Source organism: Erythrolamprus reginae, chromosome 2 (assembly GCF_031021105.1).
Source record: "Erythrolamprus reginae isolate rEryReg1 chromosome 2, rEryReg1.hap1, whole genome shotgun sequence".
Classification (NCBI taxonomy): Eukaryota; Metazoa; Chordata; class Lepidosauria; order Squamata; family Dipsadidae; genus Erythrolamprus; species Erythrolamprus reginae.
In genome coordinates, this window is record NC_091951.1 from 212,122,230 (window position 1) to 212,143,493 (window position 21,264).

General features: G+C 46.0%; 1 protein-coding gene across 2 annotated transcripts in view; it reads right to left on the bottom strand.

The window, feature by feature from the left end:
- Positions 1-19,120, bottom strand: part of PGLYRP2 (peptidoglycan recognition protein 2) — a 35,031-nt gene extending 15,911 nt beyond the window's left edge. Inside the window, exon 1 of one of the 2 annotated variants that reach the window (XM_070741743.1) lies at positions 19,002-19,120. The gene's annotated coding sequence lies outside the window, so the exon portion shown is untranslated. Of the gene's footprint in view, positions 1-1,433; positions 1,567-19,001 lie in introns of those variants that run through there. The other variant, XM_070741745.1, reaches the window with a different exon arrangement.
- Between the last annotated feature and the right edge of the window lie 2,144 nt (positions 19,121-21,264).

Sequence of the window (21,264 nt, forward strand, 5' to 3'; positions counted from 1 at the left end):
GTAAAGTGCCCGATCTCTTCCTGCAGGAACGGGTGGGGGGCGCCGCGAAGGGCCGCGCTTGAAGGCCACCACGGCGCCGCAGTCCCAGAAAGTGGCGTGCTTTTTAAATGTGAGGCTTTCCTTTCCTGCATCAGCCAGCAAAGCCGGGCAATCGGCTTTGCTGGCTGGAGAAGCGAGCGATCTGGGGCTGCGTAGTTTTGCGCAGGGGGGACAGGGGGACAGGGCAGTCCCCGCCGCCTGTGTCAGCGGCGAGGTGTGCTCGCCTTGTGCCGTGGGGGGGAGGCGATGGAGGTCAGGGGTTTTCAAGCAGCCGCCTCCCCCCCACACACAAACTTAGCCATGGTGCACTTAGCTGTGACTTTCAGTGGACAGTTTTTCACTCACCGCGGAGGAGGAGGGGAGGAGGAGGTGGAGAGGCAAGGGGGCGGGGAGGAAAGCGGCCCTGCAATTGGCCAATTTCTTTCTCGCCTTTAGGGAGAGGAACTGTTGCTGCTCTGCCATAGGGCAGCAACAGTTTCTCTCCCTAAAGGCGACAAAGGAAGGGGCCAATTGCAGGCCCGCTTTCCTCCCCGCCCCCTTGCCTCTCCACCTTCTCCTCGCTGAGCAGCCGACCGCGGTGAGTTGACAGGAGATTCGGGAGCTTATTTTATCGACCAGTAAAATCTCGTGAGCTTGCCACGGGCCGGTTAAAAGACCTCGTTGGGCCGCATCCGGCCCGCGGGCCGTAGTTTGGGGACCGCTGCTCTAGAGTGAATCCCACAAGTGATTTAAAAAGACTCTATTGCCAGATCACAAATTTCTTAGTGGAACCAGCAGCATCTGACACAATGCTCTCCACTTTTTTCCTTTTCATTTCTAAGGCAGCATCATGATGTTGTACTTTATGTACTTGTTCTTCATAGGTATATACACTGCTCAAAAAATAAAAGGAATACTCAAAGAACACATCCTAGATCTGAATAAATGAAATATTCTTATTGAATACTTTGTTCTGTACAAAGTTGAATGTGCTGACAACATGTGAAATTTATTGTCAATCAGTGTTGCTTCCTAAGTGGACAGTTTGATTTCACAGAAGTTTGATTTACTTGGAGTTAAATTGTTTTATTTAAATGTTCCCTTAATTTTTTTCCAGCAGTATATTAACTCCATAATAAGTAGGAATTTGTAAAGAATTGAATGTATTTCTCATATGGAACATTTAAAAAAAAATTGTCAAACTCAGATTGATCTCCGGGGCAGGAGTGGGCATGGCTGGGATGAGCGTGGCCAACTTGAACATCACTTGTATCAAGGGTGTTTGTCGTGACCCAAGCTCTCTGCCAGTGAAAACAGGCTCCAGAGCTCCATTTTCAGCTGCAACAACTTCCTCTGATCATAAATACTTAGAACCTATAGATATGATCTACTGAATGGGTAATTTAATTACTTACTGGTATGTCCCGGGTGAGTTTGCTTGCTTGAAGATCTTTGGCATATTAAAGGCGAAATGTCTTGTGCATTACTTAAATTTTCCCCAGCTGTTCGAAGTAAGCAGTAACTGTTCCTTTAAGACTGCAGGTAATCCTACCCAAAGCAGTTTAAATTACTTCAAAGCTAAAGCACCCATCAAAATTATTCTAAGTCTTGGTGGTAAAAAGACTGTCTTGTTTCTTAGATCCTGCTCCATCATGAATAATGGATCTGTGCCCATTATTTGTGATATCATTTTTATAATGGTTGTCATTTTCACAGATTTGGGGCTAGGAGAGGGAGTATTTCCTTTGTTCCTAAAACTTGAGGGCTGTCATAGAGAAGAGGGGGTTGATCTATTCTCCAAAGCACCTGAGGGCAAGACAAGGAGTAACAGATAAAAGGCTATCAAAGAGACTTCCAAACTAGAATTAAGGGGAAATGTTCTGTCAGTGAGAACAATTAATCACTGGAATGGCTTGTCTTCAGAAGATGTGGCTGCTCTATCACTAGAGGGTTTAAGAAGAGATTGGACAATTATTTGTCTGAAATGGTATAGGGACTCCTGCTTGAGGAGGGTGTTGGACTTGAAAATCTCCAAGATCCGTCCCAACTCTGTCACTCTGTATTCTGAAATTCTGTTCCTAAAGATGGGTTTGATATTTATTTATTTATTTGATTTTTTTAATGCCACTGCAATCAATACCAAATATATTATTTACTATATACGTCCAAATAGTGGCCAGTGGCTGCATGCAGCCCTAGACAGCTAGTAATGTGTCCCCACAAGATTGTCAACTTTTAACATTATTATGTGCATTTACAGATAGTTCTCGACTTATGACCACAATTGAAACTAAAATTTCTGTTGCTAAGCAAGCATTAAAGTGATTTTTGCCCCGTTTTATGATCTATCTTTCCACATTTGTTAAAATAATCACTGCAACTGGTGGAAGGTCTTAAGTATAAAATGTATCAGGAAAGACTTAATGAACTCAATCTGTATAGTCTGGAAGACAGAAGGAAAAGGGGGGACATGATCAAAACATTTAAATATGTTAAAGGGTTAAATAGGGTTCAGGAGGGAAGTGTTTTTAACAGGAAAGTGAACACAAGAACAAGGGGACACAATCTGAAGTTAGTTGGGGGAAAGATCAAAGGCAACATGAGAAAATATTATTTTACTGAAAGAGTAGTAGATCCTTGGAACAAACTTCCAGTAGACGTGGTTGGTAAATCCACAGTAACCGAATTTAAACATGCCTGGGATAAACATATATCCATTGTAAGATAAAATACAGGAAATAGTAAAAGGGCAGACTAGATGGACCATGAGGTCTTTTTCTGCCGTCAGTCTTCTATGTTTCTATGTTTCTAACTGTTAAATTAATAATACTGTTTTTAAAGTGAATCTGGCTTCCCCATTGACTTTCCTTGTCAGAAGGTTACAAAAGTGATTAAATAACCCCAGGACACTGCAATCAGGTGTGGGTTCTTCCCAGTTTGGACCAGTTTACCCAAACCTTTAGCAATCTGCTGGTGACAACATGATGACATCACTGAACCTGTTTGGTCAGTGCCAGTCTGTGGGTGCCACCATCCTTTTGGGGGATTTTTTTTAAAATTTTTATGGGGTTTTTTCTTCTGCACATGCACAGAAGCAGAATTTTTGGCACTGCACATGTTCAGGGAGGAAACGAACTGATGGTGAGGTAAGTAGGCTTGGTCCGTTCATGGGATTAGTTTTCCCCATGCCCAAGAAAGATCAAAAAGCACAGAGACACCTACAGGTAAGAAAACAAACCATTGAGGGAAAGAGTCCCCTGAACCTGCTGTCATTGCAGCCTACTCCTTCCCTGCTGCTTGGAATATGGTGGCAGTGGGAGTTCTAGACCAAATTACGCCTTTGCAACCTCTCTGTGGCAGTAGATCATGGAGATCTCCTTGGTTTACTGAGGAACTCAAGGGGATAAAATGCCAGAAAAGGTGTCTAGAAAAGCATTGGAGGAAAAGTAAATCTGAATCTGACTGAACACTTGTAAGTACAGTAGAGTCTCGATTATCCGTCCTTCGGTCATCTGACATTCCGGATCATCCAATGTCGTGGCTGTTTGGGGGCATGACTGTAGGCATTTCTGCATCCTCAAACATGCCCCCAAACATGATAGTCATGATGGGGAAGGCGTCCATCCAAGCCATGCAGCGACAGGCACGCGGTCAATGTTCCCCCTAATTTTTTTTCGGTGTGGGCAGAAAAGTATAGTGTCTGAGCGGCACATTTTCATTGCCTGAGCACAGATGTCACCCAAAACAATTTGTTGCATAATTATTTGATGCTTAGTGCTGGGGCAGAATAAGGTTCCTTCCCACTATGTTATTCTGTTATTTTATATTTCAATTAATATCATTATCCTCTTATAAATCCAGATAGGCCGTCATGCCTACTCCTCCTTATACATTCTTCTTAAAAGAAACAAAAATCCCTTATACAACTTTTTCCTAATTAATATGAAAAAAATTCCGTTCTTTTTTATTAAAAGAAATTAATAATAAAACAAAACCAAAATCTATTACTATTAAAACTAAAAAACCCAGCAAAACCAAAAACACAACTATTAATAAATCCATGCTTTAAAATCTTCATTTCTTAAATATTTATCATAGCATTATAGCAATCCAATAATACTATGTGTTGTGGTTAGCTCTGGCCCAGTTCCTGCCCCAAGGACTGTGGATGTGGTAGAGACATCCACATGCCGCAGTCCTGTTTTGCTCCCGGTGGAATCTGCTGATGAAGGCTCCTCTGACCAAGAAGACATGAGTGACAGGGAGGAGGAGAGTGTGGCAGACAGCTCAGAAGGAGATCAATTATCTCTCTCCTCCTTGGATTCGGAACAAGAGTTAATGATACAGCCATGCATGCGGAGAGCGGTGCATAGGCAGCAACAACCGAGAGATTATTATCAAAGAAAATGAGGCCATCTGTGGTTGGGTGGGACTGTGGTAATTAGTGAGGCTGGTATAAACAGCAGCGTGTGGGTTTGGCCATTGTGGAGGATTATCTGATCATTGTGTTTCGTGCCTGCCTTGCTGACTTCGACCTTGGTGTGTTGCTTTTTCCCCGCTTTGAAACTAAACCAGAGCAAAGGGTGTTTCACTTTGTGAAAGAAGAAGGACTGTGAATTGCCTCACAGCTACAAGCTAAGTATCTCAGAACTGATAAGGGATTTGTACCAATTACCAGTTTTTTTGGAGATGAGTGCTCTTTGCTATACAAAAAGAGGGCTTAGTTTAAGTGAATTTTCATTATAAAGAACATTGTTTTGAATGTTCAAACATGCTTGTGTCTGAAATTTGTACCTGTGACTTTTTGTGAGGATTCTACCAGAGAGCCTGACAGAACACTATGAAAATCTATCTGACCATCAATGCATTAATTAATATATTTCCATATTTACTTTTCTATAATTTCATTCAATATTTCCAAGCTCAATTAGTTTTTAGACACCTAGCATTTACTATTATTGACTTTCATCAATCTTCTACATTTCCAAATATATTTTAAATTCATAATGCAAAGTCATAAAATCATACAGCACATATCATAAATCCCTTGTCTCCCCGCACCTGAGCGCTGACTGAACAATACATCCGTCAGCATGCCCAGGAAACCCCTCCCAAGACAGAGGGGGTTCCCCGGATGCACCGTTCAGTCAGCGCTCAGGTGGGGGGAAGGAGAGAAGGGGAGGCCTCCGTTGACCCTCACCATAGAGCAGGAAGCTCAATCATAGATCAGCTGCTGCCCTGGCTGGGGGATTGGAAGCCACGGAGCCTGAGTTGGGGGCGGGGGAGAGAAAGAAAGAGCTTCTGCTGGTTTCTTTGCGTGTAACCAAAAGTCTATCTGTCTTTCTCTTTCTCTCCCCCACCACCCTAAACTCCAGCCCTGTGGCTTCCAAACTCCAGACGGACGGCAATTGAGTTGGACTCTTCTGGGGAGGTGAGACTCGCAGGGATCCTTGCCTGGACTCCCTCCCCCTAGGCTTCACTTACTCTTCTCTGCATTGAGGCATCAGGCAACCATGCTGAGAGCAGCCCTGACAGACGCAGCTCTGCCTGCACCCGAGTTTGGCCTGCAGGGGGGAGGCGGTAGGGGCTTCCATAGGCACCAGCAGCAGCAAGGGCATCAGCAACATCCGCAGTGCCACAGCCATCCCTGCCGAGCAGAAACCTCTCAGGTGGAGGGGCGGAGAGTGTGCACGTTAAGACACAGCACCAAGACAATGGACCTTTTGGCTGTATGCTGCATTGCAAGAAATCTTTCTTCACTTTCACTCCGAGAAGGCTGCGCAGGCACGAAGACTCTTTTCTGGTGGAATTTGGGAGAAAGATTTCTTGCCTGCAGCCAAAAAGGTTCCTTGTTCTGGGGCTGTATCTCCCTCCACACCGAGAGAATGGGGGAAGGAAGAAGGGAGGAAAGGCAGGTGCTTTGCCTTAGGAAGTCTGGGCCCACCTTCTTGGAGGATTTTTTCCCCACTAGTGGTTTCCAGGCAGGATTCGCCACCACTACGGGAGTTGTTTATGCAATCATTGGCCCAAATAGATGGCGATGGGGTTTTGCCTACTGGCTCCTCCACACATGCTGTGAGTGCTTTGCCGGAACAGCTGGAGAGGGAACTTCAATTTGAAGAGGAGGTTTGTCATCTTACTAGCTGCACGACACTGAAGGAGCGAATAGCCCCACCCCTACAATGCCCAGTTAAGCCAAGATCTCCATGTGTCAGCTGCGGCAGTAAACATTTCTGTGACCATTACCCCTTTAAGGAAGCTTTCTGCAGATGATGTGGCCACAAGGGGCATATCACATGAGTTTCTCGGGCCCGTCGAGGCCCTTATACACCATCACCTAGACAACAAACCACTGCATCATCGAATTGGACACCTGTAGCACAATCGACCCCTCATCACAATTGTTTTTCTGTATACGACACTTCTAGACGTCTTCTAGTTCAACAGACTTGTCTGCCGTCTGCGTGTAAGATTACAGTTAATATTAACTTGGGGGGTGTAGAGTGTCCCATGGAAGTAGACACGGGTTCGGCACTGTCATTAATGTCTTGGAGCACATTGAAACATGTTTTCCTGATATATCTAATGCCCAGAGATTACCAAGGGACAACAATTCCCATTATTGGAAGGGGGTGTTTTCCTGTCAGCTGTAAGGAATTTTCCGGGAGCCTACCCTTGGTAATTGTAGAAGCACCATTGACCAGCCTTTTAGGTCTTGACTGGTTTGAAGCCCTAGGGTTCTTTATTGAGGGCATAGACTCAGTAAACACCTCTACTTGGGAACAATTACCCCACAGTTTTTGATGGACAATTAGGTAAATACAAGGGCCCCCCCAGTGACTTTTAAGCTTACCCCTATGGTTCAGCCTATTCAACTTAAGCCTAGAAGAATTCCACTGCCATTGAGACCTAAAGTCGACGCAGAAATTGACAAACTGTTGGCACAAGGGGTCCTCGAACCGGTGGACCAAGCTTACTGGGAGACCCCAATTGCAACTCCACTCAAGCCGGATGGAAGCATGAGAATTTGTGCTGACTATAAGTGTACAATCAACCGTGCCTTTGCACCCCAAGCGTATCCTGTTCCGGTAGTGCAGCATTTGCTGCATTCATTGGGGGAGGGAAAGGTTTTCACATGTTTAGACCTCACTCAGGCTTACCAGCAGCTACCAGTCGACAACAGTACAGCTGATGCTCAGATCATTCTCCAATGCACTTGCAAGGAGAGTCCAGGATGGGCTATTCTCAGCCTGATTGGCTGGGACTGAGTTCAATTTCAATATTTAAATATTAGATAGATAGTCAGGCACCGCCCCCCCTTAGCCCTCCAGTCTAAAAAAACTCAGTCACAGTAATGGGACTTTGAGTTCTTTCTCTGTCACACTTGACTTTATTGTGTGATTTTTAATAAATTGTGTAATCTTTAGTAATCATGTTTGAATTGAATTTTCTCTAATGTTATTTTCCTGTCCCCTTTTCTCTTTCAGGCACATCGCGGGGCGGCTTCAAGTTGGGCAGCGCGGGGTTATTACCCTCCGTGGGTTTAGCCCCCCTGAGCTGCAGCTCCCATAGTCAGTGGTACATGCCACAGAGACTATTTTGAGGACCTGAGGGGAGCGCCCGGGTTGCTAACCTCCGCGGTAGCGCCCGGAGGAAGGCGGTCGGCTGACGCCATGGGGGGCCTGCCCCCCAGGGCGGATACGCCGCAAGAAGAATTTAGAAGCCTCAAGCAGCCCCGAGGAGTCGCGTCCTCCGAACCCCCCCCCCCACCGAAGACGTACCGGCGGCGTATCGAATTGCAGGCAATGAACGCCGCCATATTGGGGGGGCAGCAGGGCGGGAACGGAGGAGGAGTTCCCGCCCGTTTTTTCACTCCGGCGGCCATTTTCGCCCCAATGAGTCTGCCGTTTTCGGCAGGAGTTCCCGCCCACAACTCGGAGGGGCCAGGTCGGCTTGTGAGCCGGGGCCAGATCCACCGAGCCAATGAGTGGGCGGTTGCCAGGGCAACGGCAAGCCAGGCACCCTTATGGCCCAATCGGATCGTTGGAGGGATCGGCTCTGCCTATTACAGAGCCCTCCACAGGCCCCAAGCTGCCCGGGTGATACGCAGGCGCACTAGGAGTTTTGGGCTTAAAAAAACAGTTTTTTCTTCGCTGTTCCGATCTTGAGAAGGCTTGATTAATCACTTGTGGCAGCTCCCTTACAGACTCATTGTTTACATTAACCGTGAGTGCGATAAAGGGAATTATGTCGGAGGCTCCAGCTCACGTGGGGGAGGAGGCCACTACCAACGTTAGGCCCAACACCCCCAAGGAAAAGAGCCACAAGCCTAAGGCCTCACAGGGCACCTCTCTCAGAGAGGCTGAAAAAAGAATAAAAGCCCTTGAAAAGCAGTTAGAGGCATCACAGAAGCAGGCCTCTTTGTCAATCAAGGCCTTTGGCCCTACACCTACACCAGCCTCCCCCATACCAGGGGTAGCAGGCTCGGCATCTGAAAAGGACTGGTCACCTGACCGCCCTACACAACCTGCTCACGAGGTGCTTAACTGGGGGTGACAACAAAACATGTGGACTGGCAACCCCCAGTCTCAGACTTATGTGCCTCACCAATATGGCCCACCGCAGTCTACCTTCACGCCAACGGCGGCAGGACTGCGCAACGCCCAAGACACATGGCAGACCATGCCTCAGATCCTGCAGGATTTGATTGCCAACGCGTTTGCCCAGGGTGTTGAGACTGGAGCTCACCAGCAGCAGGCCACAGTGGGTCAACCCCCAGTGAGAACCAGAGATCCATGGACTGCCCCGGAGTCATACTCATTGACCGGATCTATGGAGGAGGACGACTCGTTAGAAAGGGACTACAGTGATAGGGAGGATGAACTGTCGGGGGATGAACAGCCCCCAGAGCAACCTGCCCCTACAGGCCTGTTTAAGCCCTCCCTGTTTAGGGTCCTGCTTAACAAGGCCAAACTCACCATCGAACAGGCAGGGGAGGCGGGGCAATCAGATCCCGCAGTCCCAACACAAGCTACCGGTGGACTTTTTGTTTTGCCCAAACAAGAAACTGTGAACATTCCTTCCTCCCATCTCTTTTTGGAAACTATACAGCGTCCTTGGGAGTACCCGGCGGCTGCACAGGGCCCCTCCAACCTGGACCACAAATTTTACTCCTTTGACCAGCAGATCCAGGATCTGTTGACCTTTCCGACGGTAGACAAACCAGTCACCAGTCTGGTATCCAATGCCCTGGTCCCCTCGGAATCTCAGGAAGGGCTAAGGGCAGAGGATAAGAGGGCCAAGAACATTGTGCGTAAGACTCACCAGATGGCGGCCTGGGCCATACGAGCCTCTTCTGCGGCCTCGTTCTTTAATAGGGCAACTCTCCTCTGGATTAAAGATCTTCAATCAAGAGTGGATCCTGAGGATGGACGCCTTTGCCAGGATCTTAACAAGGTCCTAGCAGCCACCGAATTCTTGGCAGATGCCACAACCAACGCTGCCAAGTTCGCGGCCAGGGCCATGGCCTCGTCAGTTTCTTCCTGCCGGCTCATATGGCTACGCAGCTGGCAGGCGGACGTTAAGTCTAAATGGAGCCTGGCCTCAGCTCCCTTTAAGGGGAACAAGACAAAGAGACCGGACAGACGATTCACCCCCTATCAGAGACGCCAGCCCTTTCGTTCAGAGCCCTCCTCTAGTAGTACCCAGACATCGAGGCCGTACTTCCAGGGCTCCTTCAACCAGGGGTCATTTCGATCAGATAGGTCAACCCCACAGGACCGCAACAGGTCCTATCAAGGACGCCGCCCATTCAGAGGGGCCGGTCGGGGCTTCAAGAAAAACAAATGACTTATCAAGCCCTATCCCATTGGGGGGCAAACTGGCCCACTTCGCGGAGGCCTGGACCACTACGTCTTCAGACGCCTGGGCGGCTACCACTGTAGCCCAAGGCCTAAAACTCGAGTTCCTATATCCTCCTCCTCAACGATTCCTCCCATGTCGTATCCCTTCGGATGCTCAGAAGAGGAACCTCCTCTATCAAGAGGTCTCTCATCTCCTAGAGATAGGGGCCATAGAAGAGGTGCCCCCGGGGGAACGGGGCAAGGGGTTTTACTCCCTCGTTTTCCTTGTTCCCAAAACCTCCGGAGGGGTCAGGATGATCCTGAACTTGCGTCAGCTGAACCTATATGTAAAATACAGATGGTTCAAGATGCACTCGCTGAGGTCTATTCTTGCATCAATAAGACAAAAAGACTTCCTAATATCGATAGACCTCAGGGAAGCTTACTTACACGTCCCCATCTGCCCGTCACACAGGCAATTCCTTCGGTTCAGCCTGGGCGGGACCCACTTTCAATACAAATCAATGCCTTTTGGACTTTCCTCGGCTCCGAGAACGTTCACGAAACTCTTAGACGTTCTCACATCCTCTCTGAGACAACAATCGGTACGCCTCATGGCGTACCTAGACGACGTAATTATACTAACAAAGTCAAGGGAACAGGCGTATCGAGACTTGAACTTGACCATCCACACGCTCGAACGTCATGGGTTCACGGTGAACTGGGACAAGAGCCATGTAACACCCACAACCAGGTTGGCTCATTTGGGGACTACAATAGATACCACCCGGGGTATGGTTTTTCTTTCCCTGGAGAGGCGGGCCTCTATCAGGAGACTCCTGCGGGATCTGGACGGTCAGAGATTCCCAAGACTTTCATTCCTATCAAAGATCTTGGGGACTCTGGTATCCTGCATCGATGTCATACCGTGGGCAAGACACCACTTGAGACCACTTCAGTGGTTCCTGCTTCCCTTCCAACGAACAAAGTCAAGCCACCTACACAGGAGGGTGCTACTTCACGGCGGGGATCGCAAATCTCTCCGCTGGTGGAATTCCGCGGCCCTCGACAAAGGCTCCTCTTATCTGCCAATAGACCATCTTACAGTGACAACGGATGCCAGTTTAACCGGTTGGGGGGCCCATCTTGCCTCCCAGATGACCCAGGGCCTGTGGAACAATCAGGATTTGAAGGAGTGCAACATCAACTTCTCGGAGCTAAAGGCGGTCTCACTGGCCCTCCGGAACTTCGCCCCCTGGGTAAGGGGTCGTCATGTCCTCGTTCTTACGGACAATGTTTCGACCCGAGCCCATATCAACAGGCAAGGGGGAACACGATCACATCGACTAATGGCGGAATCGGAGTCCCTATTTCGATGGGCGGAGGGCAATTTAGCTTCACTCTCAGCAGAACATATCTCGGGAATAGACAATGTCTGCGCGGACTGGCTGAGTCGGGAGACCCTAGATCCCGGGGAGTGGCACCTGGAACCCACGATCTTCCAGGACATTATCAGGAGGTTCGGCGAGCCAGTATTGGATCCGTTTGCAACCTACCACAACACCCAGCTCCCCCGCTTCTTCTCCCGATTCCCTTCCCCCGGGGCGGAGGGAGTGAACGCACTTCGCCAACGTTGGCCGGCAGCCCTACTTTATGCCTTCCCGCCGGTCCCCCTGATACCGAAGGTAATTCGGAAGTTGCTGGTGGAACGAGCGGAGATCCTCCTGTTGGCCCCGTATTGGCCGAGACGCATCTGGTTTGCTGATCTGGTGGAACTGTCGATCTCAGCCCCCTGGAGGATCCCGGACCAACGAATAATTCTCACGCAGGGAACAATGAGACACCCAGAGCCTCACTGGTGGCAATTTACCGTATGGCACTTGAGCGGGAACATCTAAAGACCCAGCTTGTGCCGGATGCGGTCATAGACACCATGCAGGCAGCCCACCGACCTTCTACCCGGCGGTTCTACCAGGCGACGTGGGCGTCATTCAGCGAATTCTGCCAGCAGAGACATGTGGATCCGCAGGAAGCCTCTCCTCTGATGGTGCTCTCCTTCTTGCAGGTGGGCCTAGACAAGGGTCTCGCCCCAAACACACTTCGACGTCACGTAGCGGCCTTGTCAACTATCCTGGTCAAGGATTACTACCGACCCCTCTCGAGACATCCCTGGATCAGAGATTTCCTGCGAGGGGCGACCAATTTGAAGCCATCTACGGTCCATAGATTTCCGTCCTGGGACCTGTCATTGGTACTACATGCACTGACTAGTCCTCCATTTGAACCTTTAAGACAGATTTCCCTGAGATTTCTAACTATTAAAACTGCCTTCCTGGTGGCGATCACATCGGCCAGGAGAGTCTCGGAGATCGCAGCGTTATCAACCAGACAGGACCTCTGTAGGTTTTATCCGGACAGGGTAGTGCTGAGATTAGACCCGGCGTTCATTCCCAAGGTGAACTCCTCTTTTCATAGATCGCAGGACATTATTGTACCGGACTTCTGCACGCATGGCAGCCACCCCTCTGAACTGAGGTGGCATAAGCTGGACGTGAGACGGGCTCTAAAAATCTATATACGTAGGACTCAGGACTTCAGAGTTTCCGAGGGTTTATTCGTCTCTTTCTCCACCAGAACGATGGGAAAGAAGGTGTCCCCTCAGTCAATCAGTCATTGGTTGAGGGATTGTATTTCGGAGGCGTATACCGCTAAGAACATTCCTGCCCCTCAGGGAATCACAGGTCACTCTACCCGAAGTGCGGCCACGTCCTCGGCCTGGAGGACACAGGCATAACTAGAAGACATTTGCCGAGCTGCCACCATCCACCTTTATAAGACACTATCGGATTGACTCCTTTGCCTCCGCGGAGGCAGCATTTGGGAGGAGGGTATTACAGGGGGTATGCTCCTTTTCAGCGCCCCTGGTCCGGCCATCTCCCTCCCTTTGACTGTAACTTGGGTATATCCCATCCTGGATTCTCCTTGCAAGTGCATTGGAGAAAGACCGTTGAACTTACCTGAACGGTCTTCTCGATGCACTGCAAGGAGAGTCCAGACCCGCCCGGCCTTGGGACCAGGGTCACAGTTTTAGTTAGAGTTTTATGAAGTTATGGGTTTATAGTTCAATAAAAACTTTATTTGCATTACTGCTCCTTCGTACATATTAGACTGGAGGGCTAAGGGGGGGCGGTGCCTGACTATCTATCTAATATTTAAATATTTAAATTGAACTCAGTCCCAGCCAATCAGGCTGAGAATAACCCATCCTGGACTCTCCTTGCAGTGCATTGAGAAGACCATTCAGGTAAGTTCAACGGTCTTTTCTAATTGTGGTAGACGCATTTTCCCATTGGTTGGAAGCTTGTCTTATGTTGTCTACCACATCGGAGGCCATCATTCACTGTCTTACAGCTTTATTCGCTAAACATGGCCTCCCAGATCTGATTATTTCGGATAATGGGCCACAGTTTACCTCTTCTACTTTTACCCATTTCCTGACATCTAAGGGGATTGAGTAAGGGCTGATAGCGCCATATCATCCAGCGGGAAATGGTGTGGTAGAGAGGATGGTGCGTACCACAATGGAATCTCTGTCTAAAATGCGCTCAGGGGATTGGCAACTGAAAGTGGCTGCCTTTTTGCATGCACAACATACTAAACCTTGTGTATCCATAAATAGATCACCAGCTGAGTTACTTATGGGAAGACATCTTTGTACCCTACTCAATCGAGTACACCCCCAATATGTGAATGAAACCCCGCTGGACTCAACCAAACCCAGCAGGTCTTTTGCCATAAGAGATTCTGCTAGGAATTACGTGGGGGACCCGTTGTGGTTGGCAGGCACAGTTATGTCTGTCCTTGTTCTTATAGAGTGGTTTTGGGGGATGGAAGGAAGTGGCATAGACATCTGGATCATTTAAGGTCTTGAGTAATTCCCAGACCGGAGATGGATATTCCAGTAGATGAGCTCCTAATGCCCATTGTGAGAAATAGTCTAGAGAGTATAAATGAGCAATCTATAGAAGTGCAGGTGGTGGAGCAAGCAGGGACCGCTCCATTGCCTTTGAATACAGACCCTTCAAGATCTACAGAGTCCGATTCTGATCCAGAAAGGGAGCCATAAATAACCCTTCGCAGATCCAATTATTGCCAGCAATGGCCTGCAATTTTCTTGGAGTACATCTGTGCAAACATGAAGGGTGAGGGGTGTAATGTCCTAGGGTGTGAACAATTAGGCAACTTTGGCTCCTATTTGCTAACCACACTCAGGACTGAACATGATTGGCTGCCTCACTGAGAACAGCTGCATATAGAGAGTCATTGTAGAGAAAGTATTTGCTTCCTTCTTGGGGCCTCCACCTCAGAACCTCTTCCCTGGCTGCCTGCTTCGTTCAGCAGAAAGTTGATTTGGAGAAGGCCCTTTGATCGGTGCAATATACCAATGGGGATTTCCATGTTAGGCTTTGCTTTTGTGAATGCAGAAAAGAGTCATGGGTGCCAAAGCACACACACCTCTCTCTGAGGTACAGGAGTATTATGGTCCTGGATCTCAGAGAGTACATCAAGCTCAAGTGGGAGGGAGGGAGGCTGGCTGGCTGTTAGGCTGGGTGGGCAGTGAGTTAGGAAAAAGTCTTTAACATGGAAGAGGGCGGAGGCCATTTTTCTGCTTCTTATTCACTAAAGTACCTTGAGAAGCAGCTCCATTCTCTGCAGTGGTATAATAGGGGTTCCTGCTTGAATGTGGTGGGCTTTTCTAAATAGAGACTTCATAGTATCAGGATCCTAACAAGGGACCCTTTGTCACTCAATGTTTTCCTAGCCAGCCCAAATATGGGTTGAATTTACTTGTGTTCCTCAAGGCTGCCACCCTGGCTCCACTTTCCTTTTGCCCATTGAATGCTATTTCTTACTGGCTATATATATGGCTGGGTAGTTGTAATCTATTTATATGAGGTTGAAAAAGATGTTTTTTGCACTCTGGGGCTTCGGGGAAGCTTTCCTGACCCCTCTGGAGTGCAAAAAAACAGAAGTGAATTTTTCCAAACTTCCGGTTTGTCCATTAGGGGATTTTTTTTTTTTTTGCCTCTGGGGCTTCAGGGCAACTCTGGAGGGTGAAATTGCCTTTCTGAAGGCCAAAAATTAGCTGACCAGTGTGCATGCGTGCTGGAGCTGATACAGGGCAAATTCTCGCGTGCCCTCTGATATGGCTCCGCACGTCACCTGTCTTAGACCCTTCAGATTATCTGACATTTTCGGCTACCCGGCTATCAGCCCACCTGTTTATGTCAGATAATCAAGATTCTACAAGACTCTCCCCGAGTCTTTGGAGAGGGGAAACATACAAATATTATCATCATCATCATCATCATCATCATCATTATTATTATTATTATTAATAATAATAATAGTAGTAGTAATAATAATTTATATTAAGGCTTACAAAGTGGCACTCAGGGCAACAAGATGCACATATCATGTCACCTTGATTGCATCTGCGGAATCATGCCCAGCCACCCAATTCAGGGTGACTTGCTTCCTCCTTAATTAGGGAGGGGAATTGATAAACCCTTGCACCTGTTTGTTGGTTTTGACCAGCAGGGAGGTGACACGGTGCTGGTTCCAGGAGATTGTCAACACTTCTTTGAGGGAGGGGTCCTTCTAGCTCCCTACAAGGAGGCAGTTGTGTGCCCCCTCCTCAAGAAACCTTCCCTGGATCCAGTTGTACTTAACAGCTATTGTCCTGTCTCCAACCTTCCCTTTATGTTGAGAAGATGGTGTTGCTCCAGCTCCAATGGTTCTTGGGTAAAGCAGATTATCTGAACCCTCAACAGTCAGGATTCAGACCCAGCTACAGTATGGAAACTGCTTTGATCATACTGACGGATGGTCTCTGGTGGGCTTGGGATAGGGGTTTATCCTCTATCCTGGTACTTCTTGACCTCTCAGCAGCTTTCAATACCATTGACCATGGTATCCTTCTGCGCTGCCCCTCTGGAATCAGCTACCCCATTGATTCATACTGCCCCCACCCTCCTTGCCTTTTGCAAGAATTTAAAGACTCATCTATGCCACCAGGCTTAGGGCCATTAATAAATAAATAAATAATAATAAATATTTTACAAGTAGAGTGATTTTACTGCCTTTCTTTTGCCAAGGGCTACCACTTATTTTCCAGGGATTTACATGCATTCAATGTCTATAGTTCAGAGCATAAATATATGTGTGTTTATTTTGTACATCAAGTTGCATAAGTCTAGCTTATCATCAGCCATAATACTAGTTACTAGTATATACTAGTATGTAATGTACAGTGTTCCCTCGATTTTCGCGGGGGATGCGTTCCGAGACCACCCGCGAAAGTTGAATTTCCGCGAAGTAGAGATGCGGAAGTAAATACACTATTTTTGGCTATGAACAGTATCACAAGCCATCCCTTAACACTTTAAACCCCTAAATTGCAATTTCCCATTCCCTTAGCAACCATTTAGATTATTACTCACCATGTTTCTTTATTAAAGTTTATTTAAAAAAATATTTATTAAAGGTGGACGAAAGTTTGGTGATGATATATGATGTCATCGGGCAGGAAAAACCATGGTATAGGGGAAAAAACAGCAAAGTTTTTTTTTAATTAACGTTTTTGGAAAACCGTGGTATAGACTTTTCGCGAAGTTCGAACCCGCGAAAATCGAGGGAACACTGTATTACTGCATAGCATCAGCCATAATACTAGTTACTGTTTTGAACAATATGCAAGTTGCATTACACGAATGGCTATTTTATCTGAAATTATGACTGAAATATTTATGCACCTATATTGGTTATCACTGTGAGGAAGTTTCTCCTTGGTTTTAGGTTGCTTCTCTCTTTGTTCACTTTCCATCGATTGCTTCTTGTTTAACTTTTTGGTGCTTTGGAAAATACATTGCCCCTCCCTTTCTGGCAGCCCCCTGAAAGCCTGTTGCCTATCACACTCCTGTCCAAAGAATGTGAGCCATTTCCTCCTTTCAGTAGTCCATGAAAGTACATCTATAGTATGTAGATAATAAAGTTGAAAAAAAGGTGAACAACATTTTTACAGAACTGTAGATTAATTGAGGCTGGGTGTGACAAGGAATGTCTGAGAAGGATAGGGCCAGATGAGGCACTCCTTGATGTGAGTGACATTGAGTTGGCCATGCCCATCCAGTCATGACCACCAAGCCTCACCTGTTGAGTCACATGACCATGAAGCCACACCCATCCAGTCAAATGACCTTGAAGCCATGCCCACAAAACCAGCCATGGCTAAAGAGTGGTAGTAAAAAAATTTAGAACCCACCCGACTGCAGTCATAAATATGAGCCAGTTGCCAAGCATCTAAATTTTGATCATGTGATCATGGGGATGCTGCAACAGTTGTGAATGGTCATGGTCATAGGTTGCTTTCTTCAGTGCTACTGTAACTTTGAATGGTCACTTAATGATTGATTGTAATTGAGGATTTACCTGTGCATATGTTAACTATATTATACATTTAATGTATAGCTCAAGACAATTCCTCTTCACTCAATGCAGCCAAGGCAAGCCAAAAAATGTAATGCATAAATACCAAATAGATTAGAAATTAGTTACATACAAATCTAATTAATAATAATAATAATAATAATAATAATAATAATAATAATAATAATAGTTTGAAGATTTTTTGTCTAAATGTCCAGCCCAATTTTAGATTTCCCATTTTATTTCAAACATTCAATCCTATTTTTTGCAACATCTGGAAAACAGTTCTGGGGAAATTGAAACTGGTTGACATAGGTCATCCAGAGATTGGGACACAAAGTATAATTTATACAGAGATGACATCTACCCACACACTTTTTTCCACTAAAGACTTACCCAGGAGAGATGTGAAATGATGGCTGCTTTGAAACAGGGTTTCCATGGGCTAAACCACTAAAAAAAATGCAAACTGACCCACAATCTAACCCAGATGAAGACATATTTTATAAAAAATTGTGTGACTTATTCATAGATGGCAGAAGAGTTGCATGCCTCCTAAAAATCCAGAAATCTTTTTTATTCTTTTTATTCTTGTGGAATGTTAGCAACATATAGATAAAGGAACTCAGAACTCCATTTATTTGTCCAACTGGCCTACAGCAAATAACTTCATGAAAACTAGGAAAAGAAGACTAAATTTGTTGGGAGGGGGAGGAAGTTGGCAGAAAAAAACCTGTGTTTGCTGTAAAGAAACAAATTCAGGGGGGGGGGGGAAATCCTCCAACTTCTCTATGGGGCAGGCCAGTCAGCAGCTGCTCACAATATTACTGGTTCTTCCATTCTAAACCCCCCCCTCCTCCTTCCCAGTCATGTGACCCAGAGCAAATTTTTTATTTAAGAAAAAGTTCCAGGAACTGCATGCTTTCCCTACCTTGTTGGTACAGTTTCATTACTAGAGGAAGGAGTGATGAGAGGGGGTGGGCTCAGAAAGCTCTGTATCTCCTTAGCCCATATGTCTGCATAATACAGATAGTCCTTGATTTATGACTGATTCCTTAGTGACCTTCCAAAGTTCTGACCAACCTGAGAAAAGGACTCATTATCCAGATCCAAAATTCTAATCATCGCCACAACGCAGCCACATTTATGATTGTTTGCAGTGTCCCAAGGTCACTTGATTGGATTTTACAACAGTTTTGTCAAAAATGAAGTAATTATTTCTAGTTTTCAGCAAAACTGCATCCATAAAAAACCCTTGGTTTGTTTAATAACCATCAAGTTTGGTTTACAACTACATTTGCTTAACAACTGCCTTAAAACCATCATAAAATCGGGTCAGTCATATGACCAATCCATTTTACTACTATGATTTGAGTCTATAATAGACAGGTTTTATTATGGCTGTAACTCAAGGACTACCTGTAAGCAACAGAGAAAAGCTGCATAAGATATCATTATGTTACATGTATTGGATATCAAATAGTGATCCCACAGACTCAGTTACATGTGACAAATAATGTAGAATCAGAAACACAAAGACTAGAAATTCTTTGGGACTGTAAGGAAAGTCTTGGATTGAGGAAGAGCAGTCAGGTTAGCTCTCTTTCTCTAGATGCCCACCCCAGATGTTCCTATAGAAAAATGAGCACTCACCTCCCTTCTAAAAGCAGCGGATTCACTGGTGTTTACTTGGGCTTCCACAGATTTTATATAATCCCCTGAATTACACAAGCAACTTCTCCCTTCTCAGTACAGATGCTGTACCTGTTGTTTCTGCACTCTCGCCAGGCTGGTTGGCTCAGTATCAATCAACAGGAGCCGCCCAGAGGAACTTAGCCCTGCTCTCTGACTTGGTTGACCTTTGAAGGGAGATTCCTTGAGTGCTCAACACAGGGATCTGGCACAGTTCTGCTGGGAGTCACAATGAGGGCATCAGAAACAGCTATGCAGGAACTTGTTGGCCCCTCTGGAATTGAGATGGGTGTGTCAGGCCTATCGAGTGTGTGAGGCTTGGATTGCTAGACCTCCACAAAGCCACATTTGAAATCAGGAAAGAAAATGGGTTTTTTTTAATTCTGTGTTTGATGCTAAAAAATACCCTACCCATTCCTATATTTTAATGCAGGTCAAGGCATTACCTGCCTTCCTTCTTCACTAGCTCATAAATATTTCTGTGTTTTATGAGGAAGACTTTTCTTTTTCTCCTGATTCCTTGTTCCTGAAACCCAACTAAGTCATAAACTTTATTTTCAATGTTGGCTAAAGGCAGTAGGAATTTTCCCAGCATAAAGCAAGGATTTATTAACAGATGGTCCAGTGATTGTTAATTTAAGGAAATTAAACATTACCAGGACCATGGATTCACTAGACAAAGTGCAGACTTAGTAAAAAGTTTGAAAGTGTTGAGGGAATTATTTGTTTAGTAGAATGATGGCATTTGGGAAAAAAACTATTTTTGTGTCTAGTTGTCGTGGTGTGCAGTGCTCTGTAGCGACGTTTTGAGGGTAAGAGTTGAAAAAGTTTAAGTCCAGAATGCGAGGGGTCAGTAAATATTTTCACAGCCCTCTTTTTGACTCGTGCAGTATACAGGTCTTCAATGTAAAGCAGATTGGCAGCAATTGATTTTCTGCAGTTCTGATTATCCTCTGAAGTCTGTGTCGGACTTATTGGATTGCAGAACCAAACCAGAGGTGCAGTTGACCGACTCAATGATTCCTCTGTAGAACTGTATCAGCAGCTTCTTGAGTTGGTGTAGAAAGAACATTCTTTGCTGTGCTTTTTTGATGATGTTTTTGATGTTAGGTGAATCTTCTAGGTCTTGAGATATGATAGAACCTAGAAATTTGAAGGTCTCTAATGTTGATTCTGTGTTTAGATGTAAACAGTGTGAGAGGTGGAAGGATGAAACTGTGTTTAGATGTAAACAGTTGTGAGAGGTGGAAGGATGGAAGAGTTTATCCTAAAGTCTACCACCATTTCTACGGTTTTGAGTTTGTTCAGTTCTAGATTGTTCCGGTCACACCACAAGGTTAGTTGTTCAACCTCCTGTCTGTATGTGGATTCATCATTGTCTCGAATGGTGTTGTATCATCTGCAAACTTCAGTAGTTTAACAGGTGGATCATTTGAGATGCAGTCATTGGTGTATAGAGAGAAGTAGTGAGAGTACACAGCCTTGGGGGGGGGGCTATGCTAATTGTACATGTATCTGATGTGATTTTCCCTAGCTTCACCTGCTGCTTCCTGTCTGTTATGCAGAGAAGTCCCCCTCCCCATCCCTACAACAGTCTTCCAGTATAAATAGAGCAACAAAATAAAGTGGCAGTGATGGCAATTGATAGGTGGGTGGAGATTGTCAGAACTGGAGTTAGTTTTTGGAAATGAACTAAGTGGAAGGAATTGATGTGAGGGACTTTCAGCCTTTGTTAAATTAAGTTATGACCTTTATTAAAGATTAATTATCTGTTCTGCATTAGGATTTGAGAAGAACTGCTGTTTGCCGAATGAAAATTACATTACAAGGTTCATTTTAGGCTACTAGAGATAAAATCAGTGTGTAGGACTTTCAGCTTCCTTGTCAACTTTAGCAGGTCACTACTAACCAAAAAGGTTCCTTCAGGAGCAAACAATTGGTTGAAGGCCCTGAGTACAGGACTTTTGCAATTGTAATCAAGGGCTAAGATGATGTCAGACTGAAGCCATTGTTTCGAGCTGGAAACTTTGGCCTGCAACGACCACCCCCAATACTGTGGGAATTGGGGAGGGGTGGTTGCATTAGGGGGAGAAATACCAGCCACAACAAATGCCTTCCTAAGATTCAAGGTTATCTTTTGTTCAGCACCAGCCTGAAAGGGGCAGATCATGGATATTGAAAGAACGGGAGAAATTGTGGGCGTGAAGACAAGGAATGTCCTGGG